Below are 15,287 nucleotides of genomic sequence, written 5' to 3'. Positions count from 1 at the left end.
ACTTTGCTTTACATATTCTGCCAGGGCATGTTCTTCTTCTTTGACTGCTTGTTTTACTTGCAAGAGTCCTCTGCCACCTGATCTTCTAGGCAGATATAGCCAGTCAACATCACTGCGAGGGTGCAGTGAATGATGAATGGTCATGAGTTTTCTTGTTTTTCTGTCCAAATTGTCCAGTTCCGCCTGTGTCCAGTTTATAATGCCAGCAGTATATCTTATGACAGGTATGGCCCAGGTGTTTATGGCCTTGATGGTGTTGCCTCCATTGAGCTTGCTTTTGAGAATTTTTCTGACCCTTTGTGTGTATTCTTTGCTGACCACAGTCTTCACATGTTCATGTTTGATGCTGTCCAGCTGTAATATGCCCAGATATTTATAGGCCTCTGGCTGGTGACACTTTATCGTTTGGCCATTAGGCATATTTATGCCCTCACTTTCAATGATTTTTCCCTTCTTCAATGCCACTGTCGAACATTTGTCCAAGCCAAACTCCATGCTGATATAAGTGCTAAAAATTCGGACAGTGTTAGTCAGAGACTGGATTTCAGTTTCCGTTTTCCCATACAGCTTCAGGTCATCCATGTACATCAGATGCGAAATTTTATGAGAATTCTTAGATGTTTGATAGCCGAGATTTGTTTTTTGTAAGATTGTTGACAGAGGGATCATGGCAATAATGTAACAGAGGGGACAATGAGTCTCCCTGGAAAATTCCTCTCCTGATGTTGACAAGTCCATAGCTTTCATTTCCAACAAACAGTTCAGTTTTCCAGTGCTCCATCATGTTTTCAATGAAGGTGCCAACGTTTTAACTAATCCCAATGGCGTCCAGGCACTTGATGATCCAGCTGTGTGGGAGTGAGTCAAAGGCCTTTTTGTAGTCAATCCATGTCATGTGAAGATTAGCTTTTCGGCTTTTACAGTTCTCCAGAATCATTTTGTCAATCAATAGCTGGTCTTTTGTGCCCCTGCTTTTCTGTTTGTTGCCTTTCTGTTCATCTGGCAAGATGTTTTTTTCTTCAAGATAGTCTTGAATTCTGTCAGCTATGATGCCAGTCAGTAGTTTAAACATAGTGGGCAGACATGTTATTGGCCTGTAATTTCCTGGTGCTGCTCCTTTTGCTGGATCCTTTTGTATCAGGTAAGTTCTTCCAGTTGTTAGCCATTCACTGATACTTCCTTTCTGCAGCATCTCATTGAATTGTTGGGCCATTTTTCCATGTAAACTAATCAGATGTTTGAACCAAAATCCATGAAGTTGATCACTACCAGGCGATGTCCAGTTCTTGACTTTTTGCACTTGTTTGCTGATCATTTCAGTTGTTATTTCCGTCTGTTCCATTTTGTGATAATTTTCCTTCAAACTCCTTTATCTGCCCAGCGTTTTTGTTGTAGTTCTTATTATTTTCCCAAAGTTCTTTCCAGAACTTCATTGTTGCAGTTTTCTCTGGCTTTATGGTTACTGTGTCTGTTGTTTGGTTCAGGCTCTGGTAGAACCGTCTTTGGTCTGATTGTAACAGTTGATTTTGTCTGTACTGGATGATTCTGGCTTCATACCTTTCCATTTTTCTGGCTGTTGCTGTAATTTGTTCTTTGACGATTTCCAAAGCTTCTTCAATTTTTCTGGTGTTCAGCCAGTACTTTCGGATCAGGTATTGCTTGATTTTGTCATCCTTCAGTTTCCTCTCTTTCATATTTTCCAGGTTACTTGCATCTGTTCTGAGTTTCTTGATTTTCAACTCTAGCCTGACCTTCCACTTTGGTTTTCCAATCGATTTTCTTTGGGGCTGCCTTGGTTGTAGGAGCCCAAGCTCTTCTGTTACTATCACTGCTGCACTGTAGGCAAACTGGTTTGTTTGTTCAATTGATGTTATCTGGACAGTGGAGAGTACTGCATTCACATCTTTCATGAGAGGCGCCAGGTGTCTCTTGGGCACTGTTTTTAGAGTTGGGAGCCGCTTTCTTATTGCATTTGCTGCAGCATGAGCCATGATCTTATTCTTGAGCTCTTGTTGTCTTGCTGTCAAGGTTCCTGGTGATTCAACAGGTGTTTCAAGTGCTGGTTCATCAAATTCTTGCAAAAGCTTCACACTTTCTTCTGGTTCAATCTGTTCCACCATTCCAAGTGTTGCCGGAGTCTCTGCTGCTGTCTGTGCTGTGGTCTGATGGTAATTTGCTTTGCAGATTTTCAGGATTTCTTTGAGTTCAACTTCACTGAACACTTTGTTTCTGATTATGAATCTTCGTTGGTCAGCCAGTTGGGGTTCTGTTATCTGTGAGTCAGGGTACTCTTGTTTCCACAGTTGATGCAGCCTTTTTTGTTAGCCGCGCTTTTTAGGTTCAGAGTTGTAATAGCATTTCATGACTGTGCGGTTTTCTGGCATTGTATATTTCTGCCGCTTCTGTGAATGTTCATTTGGGTTTTGATGATTCCGTAGCTCACTTGTCGATGGATGTCCAGAATCAGCAGCATCCATCGCGGTCCTTTTTATCCTGGGCGACGACCGAGCCAGTATAGACTTTGTTTTGGTTTGATTCTCCATATTGCTAATGGGTTAGGTGCTCTTGGTTCCATTCCTCCGCTGAGGCCTCTCTGGCTTGGTTGGACCTGCCGGTAGTTACACTACCGCCAGCACAGCCCTCAGCATCCTCGGAATGGTTAAGCCCCCCCCACCACCACCACGTCAAGGTGGCACCTGCGGGGGGGGGGTTGTTGTTATTATTATTATTATTATTATTATTATTATTACTATTATTGTATTGACACAGCAAACAAGATAGATATCACATCATATCACAAAACCACAAGTCGAACACTTCCCAAGTGTCTAGGACTGTGTGATGTATTATTATTATCATTATTTTTATTATTATTACTAGCTTTGCCTGGCCACGCGTTGCTGTGGCGAAGTATGGTGGTGTGGGAAATAAAGTATTGAGGAATTGGTGGTAGTTAAGGTAAAGGGTAAAGGTTTTCCCCTGACATTAAGTTCAGTCGTGTCTGACTTTGGGGGTTGGTGGTTGTGAAGAAGTGTATAATTATATTTTGTTTATAGATGATATGTGTATTTGATTTTGTTTAAACATTCAGGTTTGGCTAAAGTTTAAAATGGTGAGTATTTGAATTGATGATGTGTGGGGGAAGGTAGCCATCTTAGAATGCTAAGGCAGGTTACCTAGCAACAGGGGCGGAGCCAACCGCCGTTTGGAAAGAAAAAGGGGGGATGTTTTAAAACCCAGGCAGTCTGTGATTTTCTAGTCACAGTGGAGGATCTGATTCTTGTGAGGAGAATCAGGTTGGCTCAAATAGAAGGATTTGAGTCAGATCTAAGTTGGACCAGACTAGGCAAGTTAGGTGACTTGTCTAGGGTCATTTATAGAGCCTGTGGATTAGGGAAAATTAATCCCAGGGGATCCAGGAGGATCAGGGTTTAGTGTAATCCAGAGAAAGAAATATTTTGAAAGTTTGACCAACTCATATCCGTTTGTAACCATTAAGCAAAGTGCCTTTAACAAGTTATATGAAACCATCAAGCTCTGTACCTGCAATAAACTTGTTTTGATTTTATTCTAACTAAGCCTCTGTCATACTCTTATATTAAGTTAAGCAACATCAACATCTGAAGTAAAACAAATAGAGAAAGCTTGAAAGAACCAGTGCCATCTGCCTGACGTCTCCTCCATTGGTGGCAGTGAAGAAGATAGTCAAATAGATAATTAATTAACATCATCTCTTATAAAACATCTTTATTAATTGGTGGTATCTGTGTGTGTGTGTAGAATCAGAGGGATTCCATCTCTGTCACACATTCCTGTCAGACACCTCAGTTCTGTACATATTTGGTGGCAGCGGTGGGATTCAAAAGGGATTCCATTCCCTGTCACCCTCAGTTCTGTACAATTTGGTGGCAGCGGTGGGATTCAAAAGGGATTCCATTCCCTGTCACCCTCAGTTCTGTACAGTGGTCATCTCCATTTCTAAGCCGAAGAGCCGGCGTTGTCTGTAGACTCCTCCAAGGTCATGTGGCATGACTGCATGGAGCGGCGTTACCTTCCTGCCGGAGCAGTGCCTATTGATGCACTCACATTTGCATGTTTTTGAACTTCTGGGTTGGCAGAAGCTGTGGCTAACAGTGGGGGCTCTGTCCGCTCCTCCAATTCAAACCTTCGGCCTTTCGGTCCAGAAGTTCAGCAGCTCAGCGCTTTAACATGCTGCGCCATCAGGGGATATTATTTCCTAAAGGTTGTGAATATACAATATTTCTGATTGTTTTGTTTTGTTTTGTTTTTGTCTCTTGGAGGCAAGTATGAATGCTGCAATTAGGAAAAATGATTAGGATGTAATGGCCTTGCAGCTTTAAAGCCTGAGTGATTTTTTTGTTGGGAGGTGTTAGCTGGCCCTGATTGTTTTCTGTCTGGAATTCCCTTGTTTTCAGAGTGGTGTTGTTTGCGATATTTTATGTGCTTCTACTGTTTGTGACCCTGAGAAAACAGAGGATTTGCCAGACTTTGATGATGGGAGGTGTTAGCTGCCCCTGATTGTTTCCTGTGTGGAATTCCCCTGTTTTCAGAGTGTTGTTCTTTATTTAGTGTTCGGATTTTAGAGATTGTATTGTTCTGTTTTATTGTACCACATTAATTTTTATATATTCTGATTTTAGTGTTTTTCAATACTTGGAGCCAGATTGTATTCATTTTCACAGTTGACCGAGTGTTGGATAAGTGAGACTCTACTGTAATTACTACATAACATTACTGCGCGTGGAACTACCTTTTCTGTCAAATTTGTTGTATAATATGATGTTTTGGTGCTTAATTTGTATAACGATTACCTAATTTGATGCTTAATCGGCTTTTCCTGAATCCCTTCTTATTATCCAACATATTCACTTATCCTGCCAGCCTGTTTACATTGGATAAGTGAGACTCTACTGTATATTGATAATCTTAAATTATCTACTTAGAGCTGGATTATATGAGGCCCCATCTTCACAGCTGTATAAATGCACACTGAAATAGATTATATGGTAGTGTGGAGTCAAGATAATCCAGTGCAAAGCAGATAATATAAGATTTTAAATGGGTTATATAGCTGTGTAGAAGGGCCTTGAGTCTACACTGCCATATAATCCAGTGCAAATTAAATAATCTGTGGAAGAAGCCTAAATGAGGCCTAAATCTGCCTGTCCCCTAACTGAACCCTGGCTGTCCTTTAGCTGAATTGGTTGCTAGGCGACCAAGTGGGCAGAGATTAGCCCTCTAAACTGGCAGCAATTGGATAAAAACAATTATTGCTCTCCCTCTAATTAGGACTTTATTTTTCTTTTCTTTTTGTTGTATCAACCCTGAGGCATGGGTGATGGGTTGTGTTGTCAAATTTCGAGGTTGGGGGGCCTGTACTTTTGTTGTTTTGTGGGTTGCCGTGATGCCATCACTCTTTTATATATATAGATGACACAGTAAACAAGATAGACATGCTGGATTTCGTATCACAAAACCACAAGTCGAACACTTCCCAAGTGTCTAGGACTGTATTTTGGGATGATGCTGCAGATCCCAGTCGGGTGGCCTTTTGCAGTTGTTGTTGTTGTTATATTATTGTTGTTGCTGATACTGTGTGTTTTTTTCCCTTAGACCGGACACCCAGGCCTTGGTGGGTCCGACGTGGGACATGCCTTTCGTCCTTCCTTTTCCGCTCCGCGGGTGCCATCAACGTCTCCTGGTGCGTCGCCTGGGATGGAAACTCTGAGTCTTTTTCTGTCTCGTCTCCGGGAGAGCGACACCCTCCTGGCTGAGGCCTCACGGAACCGGAAGCCCTGCTCGGCGTCACGCGTGAACCCCAAGGAACATGCCGGGAGCCCATGACCCTCCCAGGTCTATGCCTTTCAGCCAAACACCGATCCAAGATCAACTGCGGTTTATTTTTATTTTATTTTTTTTTAAAGCTAAACAAGTTGTGTTGTTTTTTTAAATGTCTATTAAGAAGGAGAAAGTTTTGATGACATTAAAAGTTGGGGGGCATTTTAAATATTGGGGGAAAAGACATAAGAAAAATTGAGAAACTAATTGCAATTGAAATGAGAGGGAGGGAGGGAGGGGTTAAATGTCTATTAAGAAGGAGAATGTTTTGATGACATTAAAAGTTGGGAGGGCATTTTAAATATTGGGGGAAAAGACATAAGAAAAATGGAAAAACTAATTGCAATTGAAATGAGAGGGAGGGAGGGAGGGATTAAATGTCTATTAAGAAGGAGAAAGTTTTGATGACATTAAAAGTAGGGGGACGTTTTAAATATTGGAGGGAAAAGACATAAGAAAAGTTGACAAACTGATTGCAATTGAAATGAGGGGAGGGAATTGGGGGTAAAAGCCCCAAAAAGGGCAGAAAGTCAGTTCTTGTTTTGATTGGCGATTAGAGTCAGTTCTTGTTTTGATTGGCGTCCCTTGTCCCAATGTCTTACCTCCTGTTTCTCTTGTGTCTCATGTGGCCACGCAATCCTTCACGGGTTGCCGTGTGGCCTGTGTTTTTCTGAAAATGAAAACAAAAATCATAATGGAGATTATTTCCAAGCCTGGGGACCCGGTGGTGAAAGGGTTACTTGAGGAAAGGCATGGTTTGTCTTTCAATGTTAGGCATTCTCAGTTTGGAGTGGGTGAACTACAAATCCCAGAATTGTGGCTCAGTCCTCCCCAAACCCTGCCAGGATTCAGAGGTGGTCACTGTGGGTCTGTGTCCCTAGCGTGGTCCAGATCAGTCATTGGCTGGGTTCAGTAGTGTTTGGATGCGGGTGAACTACAACTTCCAAGACCAAGGTCCACTCCCACAAACCCCTTCAATGTGTTCCGTGGGTCATGAGGCTTCTCTCTGCAAAGTTTGGTCCCAGTCCATTGTCAGTAGGAGGTCATTGTTTCTCTGGATGCGGGTGAACTACAACTCCCAAAACCAAGGTCCACTCCCACAAACCCCTGCAGTATGTTCCGTGGGTCATGAGGCTTCTCTCTGCAAAGTTTGGTCCCAGTCCATTGTCAGTAGGAGGTCGTTTCTCTGGGTGCGGGTGAACTATAACTCCCAAAACTAAGGTCCATTCCCACAAACCCCTGCAATGTGTTCTGTGGGTCGTGAGTCCATTGTCAGTAGGAGGTCATTGTTTCTCTGGATGTGGGTGAACTACAACTCCCAAAACCAAGGTCCACTCCCACAAACCCCTGCAGTATGTTCCGTGGGTCATGAGGCTTCTCTCTGCAAAGTTTGGTCCCGGTCCATTGTCAGTAGGAGGTCATGCAGGTGAACTATAACTCCCTTTTCCCAAATGTGTCCAATATGTTGTATTAGTTAGGTGGGCTCTTTGTGCCAGGTTTGATCCTGGTCCACCATACTCCTCCCAGATGTCCAGACCAATTGCCCTCCAAACTGACCAGATGGGTTTTCGCTTTTATTATGGACAGAGATACACATTTTTATTTGGTTTTCAGGGATATATGACATAAAAGGGGGAAATACAATTAACTTCCGGGTTTTCATCCGCGGAGACTCCTGCTTGTTTTCTAAACCTTTGCTTTATTTATTCCTTGTATTCTTCATCTCTCCTCCAGTCTGTTGGTTTTATTATTATTTTTCCTCTACTTTCTTGCTAGGCCAGGTTGAATAGCACTGAATAGTCTTGCAGCTTAGAAGCCTGGCCGCTTTCTACATAGGGACACCTAGGTTGGCCAGTTTGAATAGCAATGAATAGTCTCGATGTGGCAGGTGTGAAGGCTGCAATGAGCTACCTTGATTAGCATTGAATGGCCCTGCCGCTTCAAAGCCTGGCTGCTTCCTGCCTGGGGGAATCCTTGGTTGGGAAGTGTTAGCTGGCCCTGATAGTTTCCTGCCTGGAATTCCAGGTTTCCTTTCGCATTTCTTGCCATTTCCAGTTCCTTGCCAGGGTCATCCTTGCAGCTGTAGTTCTATAAGGTACAGTAGAGTCTCACTTATCCAACACTCGCTTATCCAATCCATGTTTGTAGTCAATGTTTTAAATTCATTGTGATAGTTTGGGGCTAAATTCATAAATACAGTAATTACTACATAGCATTACTGCGTATTGAATTACTTTTTCTGCCAAAGTTGTATAACATGATGTTTTGCTGCTGAATTTGTAAAATCATAACCTAATTGGATGTTGAATAGGCTTTTCCTTAATCCCTCCTTATTATCCAAGATATTTGCTTATCCAAGCTTCTGCTGGCCCGTTTAGCTTGGATAAGTGAGACTCGACTGTAGTAAGAGGCGGTCGTCATCATTTTTACCCATATTCGTGTTACACTCTCAGTTGGACCTCAAAGGTTGTATTCTGGCTCCATCGGGAGTGTTTTGTTCATTATTTTTTGTGCCTCGTCATGTATTGGTCTCCAGTATTTTAGCGATTCCGGGCAGGTCAGCCAAGCGTGGTCAAACATACCTTCCTGCTTTTTACATTTCCAGCATAGGTTTTGGGTGTTTCTATACATTATAGGGAGCCCCGGTGGCGCAGCGTGTTAAAGCGCTGAGCTGCTGAACTTGCAGACCGAAAGGTCCCAGGTTCAAATCCCGGGTGCGGAGTGAGTGCCAGCTGTTAGCTCCAGCTTCTGCCAACCTAGCAGTTCGAAAACATGCCAATGTGAGTAGATCAATAGGTACTGCTCTTATTGGCGGGAAGGTAACAGTGCTCCATGCAGTCATGCCAGTTGACACATAACCTTGGAGGTGTCTACGGACATGCCAATGTGAGTAGATCAATAGGTACTGCTCCGGAGGGAAGGTAACGGCACTCCATGCAGTCATGCCAGTGGCCACATGACCTTGGAGGTGTCTACGGACATGCCAATGTGAGTAGATCAATAGGTACTGCTCCGGAGGGAAGGTAACGGCGCTCCATGCAGTCATGCCAGTGGCCACATGACCTTGGAGGTGTCTACGGACATGCCAATGTGAGTAGATCAATAGGTACTGCTCCTATTGGCGGGAAGGTAACGGCGCTCCATGCAGTCATGCCAGTGGCCACATGACCTTGGAGGTGTCTACAGACATGCCAATGTGAGTAGATCAAAAGGTACTGCTCCGGAGGGAAGGTAACGGCGCTCCATGCAGTCATGCCAGTGGCCACATGACCTTGGAGGTGTCTACGGACATGCCAATGTGAGTAGATCAATAGGTACTGCTCCTATTGGCGGGAAGGTAACGGCACTCCATGCAGTCATGCCAGTGGCCACATGACCTTGGAGGTGTCTACGGACATGCCAATGTGAATAGATCAATAGGTACTGCTCCTATTGGCGGGAAGGTAACGGCACTCCATGCAGTCATGCCAGTGGCCACATGACCTTGGAGGTGTCTACGGACATGCCAATGTGAGTAGATCAATAGGTACTGCTCCGGAGGGAAGGTAACAGCGCTCCATGCAGTCATGCCAGTGGCCACATGACCTTGGAGGTGTCTACGGACATGCCAACGTGAGTAGATCAATAGGTACTGCTCCTATTGGCGGGAAGGTAATGGCGCTCCATGCAGTCATGCCAGTGGCCACATGACCTTGGAGGTGTCTACGGACATGCCAATGTGAGTAGATCAATAGGTACTGCTCCGGAGGGAAGGTAACGGCGCTCCTTGCAGTCATGCCAGTGGCCACATGACCTTGGAGGTGTCTACGGACATGCCAATGTGAGTAGATCAATAGGTACTGCTCCGGAAGGAAGGTAACGGCGCTCCATGCAGTCATGCCAGTGGCCACATGACCTTGGAGGTGTCTACGGACATGCCAATGTGAGTAGATCAATAGGTACTGCTCCGGAGGGAAGGTAATGGTGCTCCATGCAGTCATGCCAGTGGCCACGTGACCTTGGAGGTGTCTACGGACATGCCAATGTGAGTAGATCAATAGGTACTGCTCCGGAGGGAAGGTAATGGTGCTCCATGCAGTCATGCCTGTGGCCACATGACCTTGGAGGTGTCTACGGACAACGCTGGCTCTTCGGCTTAGAAATGGAGGTGAGCACCAACCTTCAGAGTCGGATACAATTAGACTTAATAAAAAGTCAAAATAGTTTATTGTACTAAATAAACTATTTTTTTTTTACTTAATGTCAGGGGAAATTTTTACCTTTTATACATTACTAGCTGTGCCCGGCCACGCGTTGCTGTGGCTTATGGGAATCATTTGTTTCCTTTCTGAGCTGTTTCTAAAGGGGGAAAACAGCTCTTCCTCATCCTCTAATTTGGGCTTAATTTTTCTAGGTTTTTTTATTGAAAAACATAGACTGGATGACTATGTCTTTTGATTTGGATTTGGATTTGGACTGTCTTTTTTGGCCAAATTTGGTGTGATTTGGTTCAGTGATTTTGTTTACTCCATAGTAAAAAATCACATTCCAATTTTATATATATAGATTGTACTATACAACTATATTGCAATATTATTAGTAATATTAAATGTAATATAAATATGCAATTATAATACTGTATTATTATTATTATTATTACATTGTATTACATCATAATATTATCAATATTATATGTATATACAACATACATATATTATTTATTATATACTAGCTTTGCCCGGCCACGCATTGCTGTGGCTGATGGGAATCCTTTGTTGGCCAGGTGGAATAGCAGTGAATAGCCTTGCAGTCTCAAAGCCTGGCCGTTTTCTGGAGTAGCTGGAGCTTTTTGTTGTATGAACGTAGAGGCATGGATGAGGGGTTGTGCTGCCAAGTTTAGTGTTTCTGGGATGTATAGTTTTGTTGTTTTGTCCTAGGCCGAAATTTCATTACCCTTTTATATATATAGATTCCTTTTTTTTTTTGGTATGGATCATTTTTAACCAATTCTCCTGCAAATCTGTAGGGCACGTGTATTTTAGTTTTGCGTTCTGTATGGTTTCCCATTCAGCTCATTTAATTGTGTGACCAATTTACATTTTGCCCATGTCATCGTACAGTTTTTTAATTTCTCCACCATCAACAATCCACAACATCAGCAACAATTTCCCAGAGAGAGTCAGTTTGTCCCTATCTTTTAGGAATATTAAAGTAATTCTCTTCAAACTATATTGCATATAACAAAATTGCTTTCAGGGTCTCGTAAACAAAGGTACAATATCCATGTCATAATCTCACAAAGTATACTATATCAGGGATAAATAACAGACATAAAGAGACAACCAAGTCCATATTATTCCTGGAGTTGCGTAGAATGTCAATTGTAGTAAAGATCTTCAGTGTCCAAGATAACAGTTTCTATATTCACAGGAATTCTTTCTTTGCTTCGCAGCGCCAAGAACTGGTACACAACAAGGTCTCCCGGGTTGTTCCCCTTGTTTCCTCAGGTGTTGTGTCTTATTTTAATCTTATTGTGCTTAGTACGATTCTTATTAGTAGTTCTGGCTCTGTTTTAAGTGGAGTTCTATAACGACACTGAAGATCTTTACTACTGGATATCTACTGGAGTTCTATAACGACACTGAATATCTTTACTACTGGAGCTGTTTGTTGTATGAACGTAGAGGCATGGATGAGGGGTTGTGCTGCCAAGTTTAGTGTTTCTGGGACATGTAGTTTTGTTGTTTTGTCGTCGGCCGAAATGTCATTACCCTTTGGTAGCCTTTCTACCTGTACGCTGCCCTCAAGTGCAGGTGGTCTCTCCGCTCAAAGCTCTTCCCGCACTACAGGCATACCTAGGGCCTCTCCCCCGTGTGGATCCTGTGGTGGCAACTCAGTGTCCCACTCCACCTGAAGCTCTTCCCACACTCCTGGCATTGGTACGGCTTCACCCCCGTGTGGATCCTGCGGTGGCAATTCAGTGTTCCGCTTTGGGTGAAGCTCTTCCCGCACTCCTGGCATATGTAGGGCTTCTCCCCCGTGTGGATCCTCTCGTGCACACGCAGGTTGTAAGGCCGATTGAAGCTCGTTCCACACTCCAGGCATTTGTGGGGCTTCTCCCCTCTGTGGGTTTTTTTATGCCTACTGAGCAAGCTTTTTCAGAGGAAGCCTTTCCCACATTTCAGGCATCTGTAGGGCTTCTCGTCCGCTATAGATGTGGAACTGCTGGCAGGTTCCATGACCTTCAAAGGCCATCTAGATGGTCTCCTAAGACCATAGGTAAGGAAAGGGACCTTCAAAGGCCATCTAGATGGTCTCATAGGACCATAGGTAAGCAAAGAGGCCTCCAAAGACACACGAAGCCTAACTGGCTGACTGGCCGGCCGGAGACTCAGCGCCCGGGAGCCTGAATAGGAACCAAAAATGCAGGAGCCCAAGAGACCTCATTCTCCTCTTGGCCAGGATGCCTCTCGGCCCTCTTTGAATGAGGAAAGGACAGAAGAGAGTCAGCAGAGTCACATATAGACTCGAGTATGGCCAGGGGGGACCTGGAGGCCACAAAAGAAAGATGAACCTTTTACCCAGAGCCAGGGATGGTGGCTTCGTCCACCCCAAACCAGCCACCTGTCTTGGAGCAGGCACGGGCTCTTTTCGGCGGGGCTTCTTGGGGAGGGGCATCCGGGACCCCTCTTCCCCCCTCCACCTCCGCCTCCGCCGCTTCTTCATTCCCCTCCTCCTCCCTCAGTCTCTTCTCTCTTCTCTGTGGACTGTCGGGCTGGGTCATTTGTGTTGTAGCTGGAGGCTCTTCACTCCTGGAAACCATCTCTGGGTGACGGTCTCTGGAAACCCCTCCTCCTCCCTGGGCCTCTTCTCTCCATGAGATGGACACTCCGGCAGGTGGCGAGGAGAAGGCAAAGGGACTGAAGGGAGTGCCCGTGGCACCAGCGAGGTTGCCCTAGCCTTGAGGAGATACGGCCTCAAAGGTTATTAATGACATTAACATGAAGCCTACCTGGCTGACGGGCCGGCAGAAGACTCTTTGAAGAGGAAAGTGAATGCGTCTGCAAAAGAGACCTCGTCCTCCTCTTGGCCGGGATGCCTCTCGGCCCTCTTTGAATGAGGAAAGGACAGAAGAGAGTCAGCAGACTCACATATAGACTCGAGTATAAGCCGACCCAAATAGGAGCCTCGGCACCTGATTTGACCACAAGGAAACAGTGGATACTAATAAACTGTGGATACTAATAAAATTACATTATTTGAAATGCAGCAGCTACGGGTCAATTTCAAAAATCAATTACTACCAAAGAGACAGTCTTACCTTTCTGGGGTAATAGAGCCTCATACAGTGGCTCTGGGGTCTCGGCCCTGAAAGAGAGAACCGATTGGTCAGTCACAGCCTCTGCGGCTATTATCTCCCACCCGAGCCCTCCTGGCCCCTCTCGACTGGCCGGAAAGCCCGCCGGCCGATTCCCAGGGAGCCCACACTTACTGGTGCTTTTGGCCTTAGACTCATTGAAGAGGACATTAAAGGCTTCACCCAAGAGACATGGTCCTCGTATTCCTCGCGGCCGGGATGCCTCTCGGCCCTCTTTGAATGAGGAAAGGACAGAAGAGAGTCAGCAGAGTCACATATAGACTCGAGTATGGCCGGGGGGACCTGGAGGCCACAAAAGAAAGATGAACCTTTTACCCAGAGCCAGGGATGGTGGCTTCGTCCACCCCAAACCAGCTGCCTGTCTTGGAGTGGGCACGGGCTCTTTTCGGCGGGGCTTCTTGGGGAGGGGCATCCGGGACCCCTCTTCCCCCCTCCGCCTCCGCCGCTTCTTCATTCCCCTCCTCCTCCTCCTCCCTCGGTCTCTTCTCTCTTCTCTGTGGACTGTCGGGCTGGGTCATTTGTGTTGTAGCTGGAGGCTCTTCACTCCTGGAAACCGTCTCTGGGTGACGGTCTATGGAAACCCCTCCTCCTCCTCCTCCCTGGGCCTCTTCTCTCCATGAGATGGACTCTCCGGAGGGTGGCGAGGAGAAGGCAAAGGGACTGAAGGGAGTGCACCCAATAGGAGAGAAATGGGCTTCTGGACTTCCCGAACCGAACCTTCCTGTCTCCTCGAAGAAAGTCGAAGGGCGAGGGAAAGGCCACGCCCCCGCTGTGTCCCGGTTTATGGCCCCGCGGGCGTCGGTGGGTGGCGCCTTCCAGGCCATGCCCTCGGGGCCCTTTTGCACTGCAACTCCCACCCTCCGCATCCGCCTCCATTCCTTCCCCGCGTTGGCCACGCTTCGTTGGCCCAGGGAGGGCGCCTGGCGGTTGTGGCCTGGACCAAAGTAATAGATACCCACAAATACAGTAATATGTTTTAGTAATGTTCAATCAACAGGTATAAAGTAAAAACTCATATAGAATGAAATACAATATGTTCAGAATTCACAATTGTAATAAACATAATCTATACATCACAAATGACTGTCTAGCTCAACAATGTATGTTATATATATAATTGTTCAGTTATTCAATCAGTTATTTGAGCTGAAGAGCAAGCAGGTCACAGTTGATCACGACCGGTTTCGACTAGGTCTTCTTCAAGTGAATTAATCTGGGAAAATTATAATGGATTAACAAAAGCATATAACATATCCACATAAATATCATTATAAATTTGACATAGAGACTTACAATAGTATATTCATATGTATACCCTTTATGTTCCTCTTTCTAGTTGTGTTTTTATGTCTTCTTTTCTTTTTTTCTATGGTGGGTCTAAATAAAAGGAACAAACAGTGGCTATAACATAATTTAAGGTTTTTAGGTTTCAATTAAGAAAGTTGTATCTTATTTATATACTCACAGTGTTCATGGATTCATATGTTCATGAGATACTCTGCTGGCTCTTGGTTAATTCTTATAGCGAGTATAGACTGTTATTTTGTAACCTCACAATATAATGGGAAGTTTTGTCATCAGGTGGGGTGATTTCAGTTAGCAATTATTCATTTAAAGCAATAGGGGTTTGCTGAGTATATTGATATATGTGTTAATCAACACTAGATGGCACTGATGGTTCTCCCAGTATGGTTGGAATGTATAGTATGGTAAGAAATATCAAGTACAGACTTACATGAAATAATTATATGAGTTATGTTCATTAAGACCTCGGGGGTGTTCAGTTTGTAACTTAAACATCCAGTATGATTCTCTTTGTAAGAGTTTAATGTTGTAATCCATGTCAGAAGTTTGTGTCACCACTTCTAATATGTGGAATTTAAATTATTCTGGGCTGTGTTGGTGGTCATGAAAATGTTTGTAAAGTATTGATTCTCTCGACAGATTCCTGATTCTGCTTTTGTATTCAATGATTCATCTCTGGAGGCAGGATATAAATTTTTCCAATCTCTTTGCTAATTTTTTTTTGCAAATCTGTTGTCGTCTTGCTTTAATAAACTAATTGGTCTGT

The sequence above is a fragment of the Anolis carolinensis genome, chromosome 2 (assembly GCF_035594765.1).
Source record: "Anolis carolinensis isolate JA03-04 chromosome 2, rAnoCar3.1.pri, whole genome shotgun sequence".
Classification (NCBI taxonomy): domain Eukaryota; kingdom Metazoa; phylum Chordata; class Lepidosauria; order Squamata; family Dactyloidae; genus Anolis; species Anolis carolinensis.
This window is presented reverse-complemented; position numbering follows the sequence as displayed.